General features: G+C 41.7%; 1 protein-coding gene across 1 annotated transcript in view; it reads left to right on the top strand.

Moving 5' to 3' along the window:
• The window catches only part of TAX1BP1 (Tax1 binding protein 1), a 1,493,491-nt gene that overhangs the window by 1,116,600 nt on the left and 357,572 nt on the right, over positions 1 to 19,319 (top strand). The gene's annotated exons all lie outside the window — the stretch shown is intronic.

Here is a 19,319-nt window from a genome sequence, read left to right as displayed (position 1 = left end):
ATACACTCCTGATGTAGTCATAAATCCTGAAACCTGGTTAAAAAAAGAAATAAAGGATAATGAAGTCACCCCCCCCACACACACACACACACACACACACACACACACACACACAGAATACTCAGGTATGACAGACCAAACAGGCGTGCAGATGGTGTTGCAATCATATATAAAAATTTCCTAACCATTATCTTAGTTCAACAGGAAATACCCACATTTATCAATGCTGAAATTCTAATAACACTCATAAAAATAAACTGTAGGAAAGCTATAGGTTTAACAGCAATTCATATACCACCAGGAAATAACATTGATACTGCTGAAAGCACCGTATATTGTATATCTCAGCAAATTAACCATGAAATATAATACTTGGAGACTTAAATATGGACTGGCAACTCATAAATTCCACTTCCCCCACTGAATCCATAAGCTTGTCCAACTTCAGACAATTAATAACCACAAGTAATAGAATCAATAAAACTTCCGGGAGACACTCAACATTAGACTTGGTTCTTATAAACCAACCAAACTGACAAAAATAGGCTGCCTCTCAGATAGCATAAGTAACCACATACCAACATATGCTATTAGAACTCACCATAACCTAGATAAGCATATTATCTGTAATCACATACAAAATACAACCAATTTCAGCAAATATATTTTCAATGAAACACTAAAACAGTACAACTGGAATGTACTTAGAACAATGCCACTAGATAGTGTTGTAGAACACTTCAATAACATATTCTTACAGACCTTAAGTCTAGCACCAGTACCCAATAAAAGAATAAACTCCAATGTCGCACCATGGCTTACAAAAGAAACAGCAAAATAAAATGATAAAAAGGGATAAAGCCTGGAAAAATTGGTATAAAAATAGAACTCAGAATGCCTTCTAGCACTTTAGACATCTTAGAAATCGTGCAAAACTTTGTCAAACAGGATGAGGAAAGGTACTATACCAATCTACAAGACAAACATAAAAACAACCCAAAACTTTTTTGGTTATCAGTAAGTAAATTACTCCATTCTGGCAAGACCACTACTCCTCCTTCAAAAACAGACAGTATGACGGACTTTATTCCCACACAGTTTAATTCCTACTTTATACAATCAGTATTATCTCTCTTAGACACTAATACATCTGTCCCCCTCTCTCTACTTGTGTCCTGTCAAAACCACCCACAGCTCTTCAGTTTTAGTCCAATACCTACCTCACTCATAAGGAAGTTGATCCATAAACTAAAAACTACTTCCATAGCTGTAGACCAACTACCATCAGACTACCTAAAAATGGCAACAGAAGTCATAGCCTTCCCTGTGTCCTTACTAGTTAATAGGTCCATAGCAGGAAAAATATGTCCCATCACTGTGCAAAAAATCGTACATCATACCACTGCACAAAAGAGGCACATCTGCAGAGCTTAATAACTACAGATCGATAGCAGTTTTTCTCCCTTCTCCAGAATGTTAGAGAAATGCATCCATATGCAGCTGATGCAATACCTAACCTCAAAAAACCTGCTTGCAGAAACACAACGTGACTTTAGGCTCCAGCACAGCACCACTGCTGCTCTACTACATTTTACCAGTATAATAAATCGACATAAAAACAGTGGTCTGCATGTGTCCACCATGTTCTTAGACTTGTCAAAGGCATTTGATACTGTCTTTCACCAGCAAGTGCTCTTTCACCTCTCCTCAGTAGGACTTTCACAGTACTCCTTGTTGTGGTTCCTTAGTTATCTGTCTGGAAGGCAAAAAGCTGTTAAATAGCAACAAACCTACTCATACTTTCAAGCAGTTACTACAGGTGTCCGTCAGAGCTATATCCTGGGTCCTCTGCTTTTTAATATATTTATTAATGACCTCCACACCTCTGCTTACCATGCTAGTTTAGTTCAGCATGCAGATGACTCAACATTAATATGTGCAGTCTCAACAATAGGTACGCTCCAAGACATTACCCAAAAGTCTTTCTCCTCTCTAGAGACCTGGCTCAAAGAGTCAAACCTCCTACTCTATCCCAAGAAAACTAAATTAATGCTTTTTGCTTCAAAACATTGCCAAAATCAAAAGCAATTTTTACCGTAAAGTCGGCAGATAATACTGTCATTGGAACTGCAACTCACAGTAAACTTCTAGGCATTATAATAGATGAGAATTTCAGATATGACCAGTATATACTACACACCATTAAATCGTCTCGCCAGAAACTAGGCTTCCTTTATAGGATCAATGGATTCCTTACATATATTGCAGGAAAAGCTAGCCACCACTTTCTTATTGCCAACTCTCTTATTCACCACTGCAATCCTAACAAACTTAATTGATTCTCAAAGAAAGAAATTTTTCTTCCTGATACAATAAAATAACTAAATTTGCAACTAATTTCCCTCATAGCTTAAAGCAATTAAACTGACTTGAGCTACACAGCTACTTAACATATTTACATCTAACTACAGCACACATACTCATTCATCATCCAGAAAAATGTCCTGTACTACATAACTTATTACTCTAGTAGCAAATTCTTATTACTTAAACTCAAGTCAAATAATGTTGCATGAGAGTTGCTCTGCTCCCAGTATGTTGCCAAATTCTGGAATATTATCCCCACACAAATAAAACTTTCAGACAAACTCCGTAGTTTTAAAACACTGCTTAAACAACATCTTAACAAATCCTGGTTCTGCACATGCTCATCTCAAGGTTGAGACTTTGTGTTCACCGTAGGATACTCTCCTTACTGAATGTACTCAACCTCTCACTGAAAGGACAAAACAATTTTTATACATAACTGCTGCCTGTACAATCCAGTAAGTTGCATGTTGGCTTTCTCGTTAGTAACTTCCACCACTGTAAAATCTTAGAGTGTATAAATGTAACTACCGTTTGTGTATAAATGTAAATAGAAATGCAACTACTCTGTGTTTAACCCAAACGTAGTATAATGCAATGTAAGCAAATGGAGCTTTATGTCCCCAGACCTCTGCTGAATTGGGATTTATCCAGTCTGATTTTCCCAGTAAACAAAACCAAACAAGCAAATAAGTAAATCATTTCCTAAAGCGGGATTTAAATTTTATAGTTCTCCCACCAGTTTAACACAGTCAAAAAAATTCAGGCCTGTTTACAACCAGCTTTTGCAGAACCACATTTAACATATCTAAGTTAATTCTAATATGATTGATGCTGTACAGCTTTCCCACATATTCATGAACTTCACATTGTTGTTGGTCTTATTAGTCATTTTGAAATCCCAACACCATCTCTGATTCAGGTCAATTGTACTCCTGATTCTCCCACTCAGCTGTTGGGCTTTTTTTCTGTCACTAAAGCATTTTCATTTGGAACAATGGAAAGTGTCTCACCGACAAAAGCCTCTTTGGGCTTTGGTGTTGTCAGAAGATTAAGAAGCAGAGTTCCATTCAACCTGCTTGGCATGCTATTTGCTAGACTTTACTTCTTCCTTAGCATGATCTGCATCCAAAAATGTTTTGACCTTCCAGGAAAAGAATATTTTGAAGACAGATACAGCAACTTAAATCTCACACCTGCATCTCAATATTCACCCATTGCCAGGTAGAGTTCTTTCGTTTCTGCTAGTGTACACAAGTTATCATTTTCCCCAAATGCTCTGGTGTCCACAATGTTTAGTATGTTTCCCTTCTTCCACAGCTTTGTCATAAAGAGCTCATGAATATATGATTTCATCTTTATTAATATAGGTCTTGGCTGCTTTCTTTTGGCCAGATTTGAAGCATACTCATTATATGCTTTCTCAGTCAACAAATCCTGTTTTGGACTAGTTCACTTTCTTGTTTGTACTTTTGCAAAAGTAATCCAGTCCATTCATTCCAGTTTCTTTTGTATAGCAGCAAATTTCTGGATCTGATGTCAATTTACATTCATTCCTCAAAAATTGGGTTCGGATCCCATCCTCGGATCTGACTTAGCTGCTTTTTACAGATCATGGATACTAGAAACTCTCAAGCTCCTCCTTTACCCGTAATGCTCTAGTCCTCTACCATACCTCAGATCTCGTTTGCCACCTTCACGTATGGACATGGTTGCTGATAGCTCTCAAACTATGATGTGGTATTGGGAGTGATGTAGCTTTCTCTGTTTTTCCAGTTATATTGTATTTTCCTCCGTTATCATTTATACACTTATGGATTTATACCTCGTTCGCCATAGTTGGTAGATTTTCATGTCCTTTTGGTAATTCTTTCTTTTCACTTTCTTCCTTTTACTATTTCTTTAAAAAAAAAACTTTCTGTTTTTTATTATTGCTATTGCTAATTCTTTTTCTTGCTTAATAGCTGAAAAACCTTTGGGTTTTAAAAACTGTATGGATTGTGGGCATAAGATGCCATTATCTGATGCACATGATTTGTGTGTATTGCGTAGGTCCAGCTTATTTAAGACTTGTGCAATATTTATAAGGCCTTAATGGATCAAAAAAAAAAAATAAGCTGATCTTGAAAGGTTTATTACCTTCTACTTCTTCTGAGACTTTATCTGGAACTCAAGCCTCCAAAACATCTGATAAGAAGGAGACCAGAAAGCGTTCATTGGAACCTTCTGATTCATCCATTGCTAGCTCGGACCCGACATTTAAATGTTCTCTTAGTGTCAAAGTGATTGGATCAGCGTTCCGTGGATTTGAAGACTAAATCCTTGGACCTGACATCTTCTGACAAGAGATCAGTGTCATCGGATCGGACACACTCAGATCTGAAACAACTCCCTCAGACTTGGTATGGTACTCTCTGGAACTTGTTCATTCTGACTGCATTCTCCTTTATTAGAGAGATACCATCATTCTAGGTTCCCTTCAGTGGCCTCCTCTTGTTCTTCCAAGTGCCTGACAGACTCAGATGTGGATAGAATGATGAAGTTTCTCTAGGCACAGATTCAGATAGAAGTTCTCCCATCTCCTGCCCTTCAGGTCTGGAGACATTTACCAGTGCTACTCCCCATCTTAGATCCTTCTCCGATCCAACCCTTGGCCTCAGAGCCCTTGGACCTGAGTCTTCCGGGACCACCTGTATTGGGTCAGAAGATTTTTGTATCTTCAACTCCTATACATTTTCTGAGTACACTGGCTCCAAGTTTGTCAGAGCTGGATAAATCTGAGGTGTTAGTTGACTCTGAAGTTGTCGGAGCCATCTCTGCCCTTCAGAGTCTCTGCATTTGACAGTTTGACTCTGATCTCTGCCTTGAGTGGGCTGTCTTCATGTCAGACAGAGCTGACGATCCAGAAGCATGCCTTCTTGGCTCTGTCATCCCTTTTCTCCCTAGAGCAGTCTGTATTTGAGAGTGTTCTCTTCTTCCAGGAGATGGACAATTCCACTTCTCTCGGATCTTCCTTCTGGATCCCATATGTCTTTGTCTTGAGCCTTGACACTATTCCACAGGGACAGACAACCTAGTCTCTCCAGGCTGTCCAGTAGGGTATACTTGTATCTTCTGATATTTCTCCAGAACAACCGACTAAAAAAGTCCCTAAGAAGAGAAGGTGCAAGAGGAGGCACTTAGACTCCCCTCAAGAGTCAGTCACAGAAGATACCAATTTTGATGAGGGGAAGGATCCCCAAGATCACAAACTGATATCTCCTTTGGAGATATCCTGGAGCTCTTCAAGTAAAGGTGTGGTTGGTCTACTGATAACCCCTCTCAAGAGGAATCTGTTTTCCTGGAAGCCTGCGAGTCTGGCCCATCTACCTCCTGGGTGACCCCGGCCGCTGATAAGCTCATTAATTTGACCTCTAGGTGGGTGTGGAAGGAATCTGATGCTGTTGAGCTGATCCCCAAGAGACCAGACAGGATCCTGGCTCCACCAAAAGGAAGAGAGATTTGGAGCAAGGAAGTGCCAGTAGACACCTTGGTCATAGCGTCAACCACAAAGAAGGAACTTGCAGAACAAAGTTCATCTATCCACCCCCAACAGGGAGCCCAGGGCATAGGACAGATTTAAGAAACATGTATATTCTTCAGCGACCTTTGCACTCAGGTCATTGAATTATTTGGCACACTTTACCAGACTTCGGAGGGACTTGATTAAAGAATTTCCAAATCAATCTCTGGGTCCATTACTTCTGAGGCACAAAGTTCCATTGCCTCACAGCTGGCTACCCTACAGTCCATCTCACATTTATCCATGAGGCTCATTTTACATGCAGATGAAGGTACCTCAAGGACGATGGGTTCAGGTGTTTCCATTAGGAGACATGCCTGGATGCTTCTGTGTGATTTTGCAGAACCCTTCAAGCCCTCCTTCGTCAGTACTTCCTTTGACGAATGTTCTTTGCTTGGTTCTAAAGTGAAAGAGACAAGACGGTACAGTCTTGTCTGTTGAAAAATATAGTTCAGAAAGTCCCAAGGTCCTTTTCATGATCCACATGGCAATAGTTCCCCCCAGGGTCAAAAGGGGAAACTCTAATGGAAGGTGCTGCCCATGTGGCAGAGGAGGCCCGCAGAACCAGGGATCCAGAGATGCCTTCTGTGACTGGCCCTACAAGCACTCCAGATTGTCCATCTCTGGAGGCAGTTGGGGATTGTCTGTCTCTGCACCAGAGAGCTTGGCTATGCATTACAAAAAATACATGGGTGCAAGGATTATTTCCAGAGGTTGTATAATACCCATTTACCTACCCCCTTTTTAACAGTAAACAAAATACCCAGTGCTCCACCCAGTCAAAGGAAAGCAACAGCTCTAGAGAGAAAAAAAGCTGCTAGGAAAAGAGTTATCCAAGGGTCCCCGCAGACCAGGAAGAGTCAGTAACCTACTCAGGATTCTTTTTAGTGCTAAAGAAAACAGGGGATGCGGGGTATGGGAGACCAATTTTGGCTCTCAACAATCTGAACAAATCAGTTCAGTATACAGATTTCCAGATGGTCATGGTTCAGTCCATTTTGCCCTTCCAAAGACAACTGGATGTCACAAGTGATAATTCAGTAAAGGTGTTTAAAAGAATATTTCTTCAGGATGCATTATCACATAATAATGAACAAGACAGTCCAGAAGATAACTGTGCTTCCAGTTGGGAGCCAGTCATCATCAGTTCAGAGCCCTGCCATTTGGCATCACCACAGCCCCCAGGGTGTTCACCAAACACATGGCAATAGTAGCAGTTCACTTGAGACCGCAGGAATTCTAGGTGCTTCTGTACTGGCTCATAACTGCTCTGACCAGGCATCTTCTGATAACGGCATAAGAGTATGTACTCCAGCTTTGCTCTCATTTAGGAATTGCCATCAATCACAAAAAATTTCCTCTAGAACCATCTCAGACATTAAGGTCATAGGAGTTTTCACTATGGTATCAGTAACAGCATCCTTATCCATAGCAAGGGTGCAAACTATTCGATTTCAAGTCAAAAAGATAATTCAAAATTGTTCTCCATCAGTTTGATTGATTCTACAAGCCTTAGGGACAATGTCCGCTGTGATAGTTGTGGTTCCATTAGCAAGATACTATATGAGAATTCAACACACAAGAGAAAGGTCACAGCACGGATGAATGGGCCATTATGCCAAAAAATATAATAGTAATCCACAGCAACATATAATGGACCAAACAGTGGTCAAGGAAACCAAACCAAGCAAGTAAAAATCCGGAACATTTAGTAATTGATAAATAAGTTAATTGTTTTATTGCTTTGTTCTGAATGGTTGTTTAACTGATGATAGTATATGTTTGTTCTGTATAGATGTGGTGATATGGTCTGAAGAAGTGGTGTTCAACACCACAAAAGCACTAACCTTTTAATAAACTGGATTTTTACTTGCTTGGTTTGGTTTCCTTGACCATTGTTTGGTCCCATTATATGCTGCTGTGGATTACTGTATGAGAATTCTTCAGTGGACCTAGCAACTCAGTGCCATGCTACACCAACCTATGTCCACCCAGATCAGAATAACTCAAGCATGCAGAAAGTACCTCTTGTGGTGGTTTCACTCAGATCAGATATTACAAGGGCATCCCTTCATTCTTCATCAGCCCAAGTGCATAGTAACCACGGATGCATCTCAAATCAGGTTTGGGGCACTTCTTGGAAAAGACCGTCCAAGGCACATGGTCCCCCAAAGAGGCCAACCTGCATATCAGTGTCCTAGAAATGAGAGCAGTACTCCTAGAGTTGCAGGCCTTTCAAGACTGACTCCCTTCTGGGATTATTGCTTTACAGACTGACAATATGTCAGTGGTATGGTACATCAACAAACAAGGAGGAACAAAGTCCTTACCCCTTGTGACGAGAAGCTCTCAGAGTGTGGTAATGGGCAATCTCATCCAATCAATTTCAGATAGCAGTGCACATTTGGAAAAATCCAATGTGATAGCCGACAAGTTGAGCAGGTCCATTTTACTGCCTCACAAGTAGTCTCTCAACATGAAAGTTGCGGAAAAGGTATTCCTCCTTTGGGGTCAATCTTGATGCAAACTGTTTGCATCTCCCCTCAACAAGTGCAGGAGGTTTTTTGCCCTGACCCCCCCCCCCCACCGAGGGTGTCAGTAAGAGATTCACTCCTCTAGGATTGGTCTCCCTGGTCTCCTGTATGCTTACCTTCCAACCCCCCAATCCCTCTAATCCCTAAGTTTTGCCAGAAAGCATCGATTGAATAACAAAGTCATCCTCATTGCCTCTTATTGGCTTTATCAGATTTGGTTCCTCTTCCTTTGGACTCATCTATTTCACCCTCCATGGATTTTGGATCCAATTCCACACCTCCTGTCTCACACAACAGACATGATTCACCCAAACATTTTAGGGCTAAAGTTAACCCCATGGTTTCTCCACTTCCATTGATAGCTGGACAACCCAGGCTGTCCTCCACTGTCCATCACATTTTTTTATCTTCCCATAAAAGCTTCCACTAGGAAGATTTACGGAAATGGAAAAGATATGATCTGATGTCAGTTTTCATTCTGTCTTCAACCTATGGAGTTTGGATCCAAGCCCTGGGATCAGACTCTGCAATTACAATTGCTCGTGGTAACCAAAAAACTCTCGAGCTTCTCCCTTACCCATAATGCATCCTTCCTAAGTACCCCAGATCTTATTTGCTGCTGTTCGCTTTAGACATGATGACCAGTTGCTCTCAAGCAGATAAGTGAAATTAAAACAGTTTTCCTTGATTTCTTACTAAATAGTGCTATGAAGTTCTCCATTTCTCTTTAGCCTTTATCCCTTACTTAGTGACTACTTTATTTTCAATTTTCTCTCACTTTTACTCCTTCCTCTTCTTTCCATACAAAAGTACCTTTGAATACTATTGTTAGTATTCCCCTTTTACACTTTATGGAATCTTTGTATCTTTTCTTACCTTTGTTGGTATTCCCCTTTTTTCTTTCCTTTAGCTCAAACTTCTATTCTTTACGTTTTTTCTGTCTTGCTGCTTGTTTTCTGTAGTGGTAGAATAGCAGAAAAAGAAAAAGCTGGCTTCAAAAAGTGTGAGAAATGTGGCAGTAAAATACCTCTCAACTGTACAGATTTTCACAGAATGCCCAGATTTTTGTCTCATATTTTTTTTCTGTTTCTCATAAAGTTGTGGTTTTCTGGCAGTTCATCGGTACATCTTTGAAGTCTGAAATCAGAAAATGACCTACATTTGAGTTTCAGACTTCATACCCTTTAGAAAATCTGTGCTAATGGTAAACCTCAACTTTCTATGTTTGTAAGAGGAATGTTTAAAAAGTGTCCCTATTTTGGGGGCTTTGTCCCCCTGTTATTTATGGCTTTGCCCAGATTTCTTGCTCTAAGAGGAGAAGTATGAAAATGCCATATTCGGACTCCCATACACTTTGTGTTTATTGTTTAGGACCCCTCTATCTCCAGGAGGGTTGTTCGATGTGTCACGTGTTTAACCATAGAGCTCAGGTTGAATGTAAAGACAAATTAATTCTTAAAAGTTTACTGCTTTCAGCTTTCAGTGAGACACTATCTGGAGCTTCTTCGATACATAAACAAAAAAAGGGCAAGTCAGAATGGTCAAGCCCTTCCTCTTTTTCTTCAAAGACTTCTGAAAAAGTGAAGAAGAGGTCTATCTCAGTTCTGACTTCTCTGTTGGATCTGGCAATTAAGATACCCAGAATTTTGGATCCAAGTACTACTTCGGACACTAAGATCACGATTTGATACCAGATAGATCCATCTGCTTCTTCAGATCCTACTTTGTATAAGTCAAAGGGTTTCTCAGATCGGATGCTCACTGATCAGACAACAAAATCAGCGAATTTGACTGCAAATCTAGCTGATTTACCCAGGACACAGTATTTGCCATCATTGGACCCAGTTTCACTCAGGGCTCTTTCTCCCTTTCTGGAGAGGCCAAAATCACCCTCTGTTCAGTCATTCTTGTAGGAGTTTGACAGAAGAAGCCATGGAAAGATTGGTGAGAAGAATTCTCTGGGCACAGAGTATGTCAACAATTCCTCGGCTCCTACACCCTTTGGTCAGGATCTCCAAATATATACTTACCCCTCATTTATATCCCCCTCTGACTTCCTTCAAAGTTTGAGTTCATGGATCCGAGCCACCCAGCTGCATCTGCTTCAGATCTGAAGATACCCCTGTCCTTGTACAGCTGCATCTGCTTCGGATCTGAAGATACCCCTGTCCTTGTATCCGATGTTTGCACTGAGTTTTTCTGCTCAGTCGGAGCCAGGGACCTCTTGAAGCTGTAGCTGTCTTGTCAGCTCTGAGGTGTTGGAATCAACTCTAAAGTTTTTGGAGCCATCATTGCACCTCAGGGCTTCACTTGAATTAGCTCGGCTCTGGCTTCTACCTTGGAAGGATTATCCTTTGAGCAGGGAGGGAGGCTTGCTCTGTTGGATCTGGATACATTACCTCTCAGGGGAGATCAGCCATTTGAGGTTTTGAAGGGAACCACGTCTGCTTCAACAGCTCAGATGGTTCCTTCCCCATGGATCTTTAGCCCTCAACCTTGTCTTCTTTGCATACAGAGTCTCAACCTTTTTCTTCACAGGGACAGTGAGCATCAAAACCCCAGGCTTCCCAGCAAGGTGTTCCCACTTCTCATACCTCCCCACAGCATCCCACGGAGGAGTTCCCTAAGAAGAAACTGTGCAAGAGGAAGCACTTGGATTCCCTGGAGGAATCAGTCACTGAAGACGCAGATTTCAGTGAGGGTGAAGGTTCCTCAAAGTCACCTTTTGACAGCGCCTGCTTTGGAGACATCCTAGAAATTCTAAAACAGAGGTGACTGGAAGACCAACAGTCCTTCGTCTGAGGAATTCATGTACCTGGAGGCTTTTGGTACTCGCCTATCTGCCTCCTGGGTAACTTTGCCTGCTGATAAGCTCTTTGAATTGCTCTCTCAGCAGGCATGGAAGGTGCCGATACCATTGAGCCAATCCCTTTGTGACTGGACAAAATTACTGTTTCTGAAGACGAGCAATTTTGGACTAAAGGTGTGCCTGTGGATGCCATGGTCATGGCTGCAGCCATGAAAAAGGAACTGAGGAAAGCTCCTTTATCTATCCCCCAACAAGGAGTCTCAGGTGATGGATAGGTTTAGGATGCATGTCTGTGCTTCAGCAACCTTCTCCTTATGATCCCTGAACTACCTGGCTCATTTCACTAGGTTACAAAGGGATCTGATCAAAGAGCTTTCTCAGTTGGCTATCCTCTAGTCTATTTCTAAGTCTTCCATGAGACTCATTTCTCATGCAGCCGAAGGAATGAGTAGAGGAGCGGATTCAGGCATTTCCATCAGGAAGCACACCTGGACGTGTATGCATGACTTTGCAGAGTCTTCCTATTCTTTGTTCATCAACGCTGCTTTTAACAGTACATCCTTATTTGGCCCTAAGGTAAAAGACACACTGTCCAGGTGTGAGAAAGCTGGTAAGACCGTATCTGCCATGGGCATATGTGTTTCCACTCCTCAGAGATTCTTCTCCAGAAATCAGCAAAGCAGTGGAGAAATGTGGTTCAGAAAACTCCAAGGATCTTTTCAAGACATATGTGGAAATAGTTTCCCAGGGGCAGAAGGGGGAAATCCAACAGTAGATGCCACCCTCATGTCAAAGGAGGCCAGCATAACCAAGGATCCTGAGAAACTTCATTTGGCAGACCTTTCCAGTACTCCTGAACGGATGCCCAATTGCCCTACTCTGGAGGCAGTCAGAGGCTGACTGTCTCTGTACTGGAGAGCCTGGCTAGAAATAACATCAGATACCTGGGTGCAGAGGATCATTTCCAGAGGATATATTATACCAGACCAGATAGAATTCAGAACTTACTCAAGATTCATTTTTGTGCCAAAGAAAATAGGGGACTGGAGGCCGATCTTGGATCTCGGCAACTTGAATAAATCTGTTCGCAGCAAGTTCCAGATGGTCATAGTTTAGTCCATTTTTCCACTTTTGGAAAATGATAACTGGATGCGCTCGATAGACCTTCAGGATGTGTATTATCACATAAAGATGAACAAGCAACCCAGGAGGTTTTTAAGCTTCCAGCTAGGAGACAGTCATTATCAGTTCAAAGTTCTACCCTTTGGTCTCGCCACAGCCCCCAGGGTGTTTACCAAGTGCAAGGCAGTTGTAGCATCTCACTTAAGACTGCATGGATTCCAGGTATTTCCATATCTAGATGACTGGCTCATTTCCGCCTCAACCATTCATCAATTATTGAAGGCAAGTAGGTAACCTAATTACCCCAGCTTGAACAACAGTGGCTGATACTTTCTCAGCTGGTCTCTCTCGCCCTGCTGCTCTATCCCACTCCATTCGCCCTGCGGGCTCACTCCGCTCCCCTACCCTACCCCCAATTCCCACCTACCCCCAGTGCTCCTACATTTATTCCCCTCATAAATCCCCTCCCTGTCACCACCAGCCAATCCTTGCTCACCTTTTCTCCACCCCTTCCTCCAACCTTCCTGACTCTCATAACCACCCCCCCACCTAAGTCCCATTACCCTCCTCTCTATTACATCTGACAGACTCCATCTACCATGCTCTCTCCGCCTCCTGAAATCCTTATTTCCACATCTATCCTCATCCTTCTTCTACTACCTCTTTACCATGCCACCTCACCTCTTCCTCCCCACCCCCCACACAACACACTTCCACAACATCTCTGCCTGTTTAGTTCCCTCCCACCCTGTCCTCGTATTAAAAGTAAGACTCTTCCCAATCACTACTAAATACTACAAACCTAAACCTGTTCTGTACCAGGCACTTCTATCTAAGTTCAAACCAAAAATATTTATTCATTTTCTCTGTCACCTTTGCTTAGTCGGCAACATTCACCCTAATCCAGGACCAGACTTCTCTCCAACAAGCCTCCCTAGCACCTACAACAAGTCCACCAGTAAATACCTCAAATTCCTCACCATCAATGCCCAAAGCTTAAAAAACAAACTTAACCCTCTTTCATGCCTGGCTCAATCACAACTCTCCTGACATTGTAGCCATCTCTGAAACCTGGCTAAAACCTCATATAAGTGACTTCGAATTCCTTCCTCCTGGATATCAGTCTCTTCAATCTGACCACCTAAATAGAGAGGTGGTGGTATAGCATTAATCTACTCCAACCAGTTGTCCTTTACTCCTTACCCTACTCCCATTCCTTCTTTCAGTAATGCTGAACTTGTAACTGACCTACTAAAAATAAATCCCCATAAAAGCATCTATTCCAGAGGATTGTAGCCCCCCAAACATCTCCAACGCCCAGGTGAGAACTGCCCTCACTAAGGCAAAAAACACAGCATCCATGGGACCGGATGGTGTCCCCGGCTGTGTGCTTCATGAACTCAACGAGGAATTAAACCCACAGTTAGGACAGCTGTTTAATCTTAGCCTCACCTCAGGATACGTACCCAAGGAGTGGCGCACGGCGACTGTGGTCCCACTTCATAAGGGCGGTGCCTCCACAGACCCTGGAAATTACCACCCCATTAGCTTGACAAGCCTTATCTGCAAAGCCATGGAGAGGATCATAATGGAACTCATAAATAAAGACATAGGGAACTTGCAGACTTTGGATCCAACCCAGTTTGGCTTTGTCAAAGGCAGATCCTGCCTCTTAAACTTGGTTGACTTTTTCGAGACAGTCACCAAGGCCATTGATGAGGAAAGGCAGTCCATACAGCCTACCTCGACCTGGCAAAGGCCTTCGACACAATACCCCACTCAGGTATCATCGAAAAACTCATCAGCTTGAATGTAAACCCATACATCACAAGATGGGTTGCAAACTGGCTAAGTGACAGAACCCACAGGGTCAGAGTTGCTGGAGCCATGTCAGACTCAAAGCCTGTCACAAGTGGTGTCCCACAGGGCTCAGTCCTGGGTCCACTCTTGTTCGGATCTACTTTTCTGAAGTACAAGCAAACACAGGAGGGTTATGGCTGACAAAGTTTGCAGATGACTGCAAACTGGGCCATAGTCAACACATCTGACACAGATATCCTCCAGAAGGGCCTCACAGAAGCGGATAACTGGTGCCAGAGCCATGGCCTGAAGTTAAACGCCAAAAAATGCATAGTCATACCCTTTGGGAAAAACAAGGTTACCCCTAGCTACCATATAGGTGGCAATCCACTGAGCACAGAAAAAGCCATCAGGGATCTGGGGACCCAAGTTGACAGTAGCCTTTCGTTTGACACTCATGTTGCTAAAGTAGTTAGGAAAACCTTCTATATCGCCCACCTGATCATGAAGGGATTCACATCTAGATCAAGGGAGGTCATCGTCCCCTGTACTCATCACTCATTAGACCTATGATTGAGTACAATGCCCGTTCGAATGTATCTGACCAGACACCTGCTGCAGCTTGAAAGGCCCCAAAAGTTCCTCACCAAAAGGATAAAGGGTCTCAAAAATATGTCTTATGCTGCCTGACTGAAAGAACTCCAGCTCTATTCAGTCTCATACCGCTTGCTCAGAGGTGACCTGTGCCTGACATATAAGGCCATGTCAAACCCAGATTTGATGAATATGCTTCACCTCAAAAATCTAGATCCCTCAGAACCACAAGGAGACTTAAACCTTGACACGGTTATAAATAGAACGTGCTGGAGGGACAGATTCATCACCCAGAGACTCCCTATGCTGTGGAACAAAATCCCGGTACATGTGAGGCAGAGCACCTCGCTGGCCTTGTTCAAGAGGAATCTTGACCAATGGATGGGAGATCGCAGATATACCCCAGGGATTACTTCAGTGTCACTGCTTGACAGAGGCACAGAAAAATGATAGGCATAGTTTTTATTCAAACTAAAGGGGTGGCGAAAGCCACATAACTATGGGCTAGGCTTATAAAAGCCCTTGGGCAGATAGCCTAGTATGAACCTATGAACCTATGCTTCATTTCCCTCTATATTCCTCCAAATAACACCAATGCCCTGGAAGACCTCCTCTCCTGGGCCTCCTCTAATATTAAGCTAGAAACCTACATATTGGGAGATGTAAATATAGGCTGGAACATAATCAATAACCCTAATCCCACCATGTCAAGCAACCTATTTAACTACACTCAACTTACTAACTCCATTACTAGGCCTAACAAGACTAACCCCCCAGGCTCCATACTAGACTGGATCCTAGTTTCTCATCCTAATAAAGTCATAAAATCAGGTGTCATTCCTAACCCATTAGGAGACCACCTCTCTGCCTTCACCCATCAAGCTTACCCATACTTGCCCACACTCCCACCAGTTCATTCATACTCGTAACCTCTCTAACTTTAATCCTACTACTTTTTCTGATTCACTTAAGCAAACTGGAACCCGCTAAAAACTCTTCGATTAGATGCTGCCATTGACTTTTTCAACACAACATTCTTAAATGTCCTCAACTCCCTAGCGCCAATAAGAACAAAAAGAGTAAAAATGAATACCACCCCATTTCTTACCAAAGACACCAAAAAGATTTTGCTACAAAGAGAGAAAACCTGGAAAACATATCTTCAATATAAACAGCCAGAAATCTTATTTAAATATAAACATCTGAGAAACCTAGCTAAAAAACAAGCTATTAAAGACCAAAAGTCTTACTACATCAAAGTACAAGTAAATCATGCATCCATACTTGACCCAGTGCTTTTCAGTATCTTTATTAACGACTTTCATAAAGCCATACCTAATACCAAAATTGTGCAATATGCTGACTATTCTACTTTGATCTGCTGCACCTCTAACCTAACAGATCTCCAATTACTGACACAAACAGCCTTCTCAACCACTGAAAACCGGATGGTCCAAAATCACCTCTCTCTAAATGCCAACAAAACAAAAATCCTTCTATTCTCTCCTTCAAAATCCTCCCCTGTTGATAAAAATTCACTACAAATTACCAGCCATAACAACTCCATTATAGAGTTTGTTCCCTCTGCCAAACTTCTTGGTGTCACCATTGATGAACACCTAAAATTTAATACTGACGTCCAGCTAAACATTAAGAAAACCCACATAAAACTTGGCCTACTTTATAGAAACAACTACTTCCTCTCTCCTGCTACCAGACTAACTCTCACCTCAACCTATCTCCTTCCCTCTCTACTGTATGGCGCTCCTCTGCTTACTAATTTATCCTCCTCACTCTCCTCCAAACGAAGTATGTTACAGTAAAATCTCCTGATTTGCTACCAAAGCCAAATCCTCCTCTCATCACTGTACCTCCCTTCACTCATTAAATTGGCTTGAACTCCCCAACCAACTTGACTTTCTCCAACTCACCACAGCCCACAGACTACTGTTCGAACCTACTACGTGCCCTGCACTATCCCATATTATTCAACCTTAGAATAGAACTATAGAACCCTTAGATCTTCCCACCAAAACCTAATCACCATCCAAAAACCCAAGCGCCCAGCTCGTCAGCTTCTACTATCCTTCTCCTTAGCTAAAAAAAATGGAATACTCTACCCTCCACATTGAGGACCTGTGACAACCTTGAAAACTTTAAAACTCTACTTCATTCCTACCATTATTTAAACAGGAAATGCAACTGTGCTCTTCACCCCACCTTACTTCTCAAGCTCTCCTCCGCTTATACTCCTGGCTAACCTCTCACCTAGCTAATTCTCTCACAAATGTAGATTGTATATTTAACTAAACTAAACTGTAAAATCTAGCCACTATGCTATATGCCTATCTTTCTCACCTAAACAAAATTGTAATTGTTTTCTTTGCTGAATGCTACCTGTTATTTGTAATGCAAAGTTTCTTTATAATTATTCATGTAACTAAACTATGTATTGGAGCTTTTCTCCCTGGGCCTCCAATGAAAATGGGCTCCACGAGCCCAGTGGACCTTCCCGGTCATCAAACTGGAATAAATAAATAAGAGTCTATGCTCTCCAAATACGTTCACATCTAGGGATATCCATAAACTATGAGAAATCCTATTTTGAGCCCACTCAAAGTTTAAATTTTATATGTCAGTGGTATGGTACATCAACAAACAAGGGAGAACCAGTTCCTACCCCTTGTGTCAAGAAGCTCTCAGAGTGTGGCAGTGGGCAATCTTATCCAGATGCTTTCTCATAGTGACACATATTCCATGGAAGTTCAGTGTGATAACAGAAAAATTGAGCAGGTGCCTTCTTCTACCCCACAAATGGTCCCTCATTCAAAAAGTGATGGAAAGGATATTTCATCAGTGAGGTCAGCCTTGCTGCAGTCTTTTCTCCTGTGCCCTAAACAACAAGTGCAGCAGCTACTTCAGGCGGATTCAGCTAGAACAATGGCAATATCTGTCTTCCAGTCTAGAGCATCTGTGGATGACATTTGTGCAGCAACAACTTGGGCTGCACCTCATACCTTTCTTACTCATTACAATTTGGATGTTGTCTCCAGAGGTAGAGCATCATTAATTTCAGTAGTGCTGCTATGGTAGCTGGGAACTCTATCCCATAGGTTGAGGACAGAATGAAAATTGACAACACCAGATAAAAAAGCTATGTACTCAGCATAACATTCCATCTCTGTTGTCTGTTTTCATTCTTCCTCAGCTTCCCACCCACCAACCCCCACCTTTGAACTCTTAGAAGAGCGAGTGTTCTTAGGTTGGAACTTCCCTTGTACTGAGCTCCAGATATAGTCTGTGTGGACCTTTGTGTTTTTTTCCTTACTTATTTTAGCAAAGAAGATCTCAGGTACTTAGGAAGGGTGCATTATGGGTAAGGGAGAAGCACAAGAGTTTTTGGTTACCTCGAGCTATTGTAACAGCCGAGATGGATCTGAGGGATTGGATCCAAACCCTATAGGTTGAGGAAGAATGAAAATGGACAAAACGGATGGAAAGTTATGGTGAGCATATAACTTTTTTTTTTTTTTGGCACAACAGAAAGACATTAACCCTTTCTGAGCACCAATACATAAAGTTCTTCGGTTTTTGGCTACAATTTGTAATGAAGGGGCTAGCTCCTCAACTATTAAAGTACAACTAGCTGCTATTTCCAATTTTCATATAGGAGTTAACAATTCCACCAGAGTTTCTTCAAAACTTTGTAAGGGGTACCTTTCTTCTGAGACCCTGTTTTAAAGATCCAACTCCGCCATGGGATTTGAATTTAGTTATTGACTCTGTGTCCATTTGAACCATCAGCAAATTGTGAACTAAAATTTTTAACCTGGAAAACTATCTTTGGTATCTTTAACCTCTGCTTGAAGAGTCTCTGAACTTTAAGCCTCATCTTCTAAGCTTCCTTATTTAGTTTTCCATAGAGATAGGGCAGCATTACAAACCAACCCATCCTTTCTTCCTAAGGTTGTGTCAGAATCCAAAAGTAGTCAGTTTATTAATCTTCCAGTTTTCTTTCCAAATTTCACAAAGGAGAATCCATGTTACATTTGTTGGATATTCATAGACAGTTGCATTTCTATTTGCGTAGAACAAAGAATTTCAGAAAAACGGATCAATTATTTGTTTCTTTTGCCGAATCAGAATTGGGCAAGCCAGTTACAAAAGTACCCTTAGCCAAATGGTTAACTGATTGTATTTCCTTTGTTTATAACAAATTGGGTTTGTCTTTACCAAAAACCTATAAGAGCCCATTCATCCAGTTCCATGGGAATTTCATCAGCATTTTTATCCGGGTCTTCCATAGATGATATCTGTGTGGTTGCAACTTGGGCTAATCCTCATGCCTTTATTACTTATTACAAACTGGATATGGTCTTGAGGGGAAGAGCATGTTTTAGTACTAGATGAGACAGATGTCTCAGGGCAGTTTGTTTGTGAAACCTGATATAGAAGGAGCACTCACCCATGTCATCTTGCCTTGCTCTAGTAAGTGAACTAGAGTACAGTAATTCTTTAGATCAGTCAAGAA

The sequence above is a fragment of the Protopterus annectens genome, chromosome 3.part1 (assembly GCF_019279795.1).
Source record: "Protopterus annectens isolate FY-2018-M chromosome 3.part1, PAN1.0, whole genome shotgun sequence".
Classification (NCBI taxonomy): Eukaryota; Metazoa; Chordata; order Ceratodontiformes; family Protopteridae; genus Protopterus; species Protopterus annectens.
Note: the sequence above shows the minus strand (reverse complement) of the source record. Positions and strands in the feature narration are given on the sequence as shown.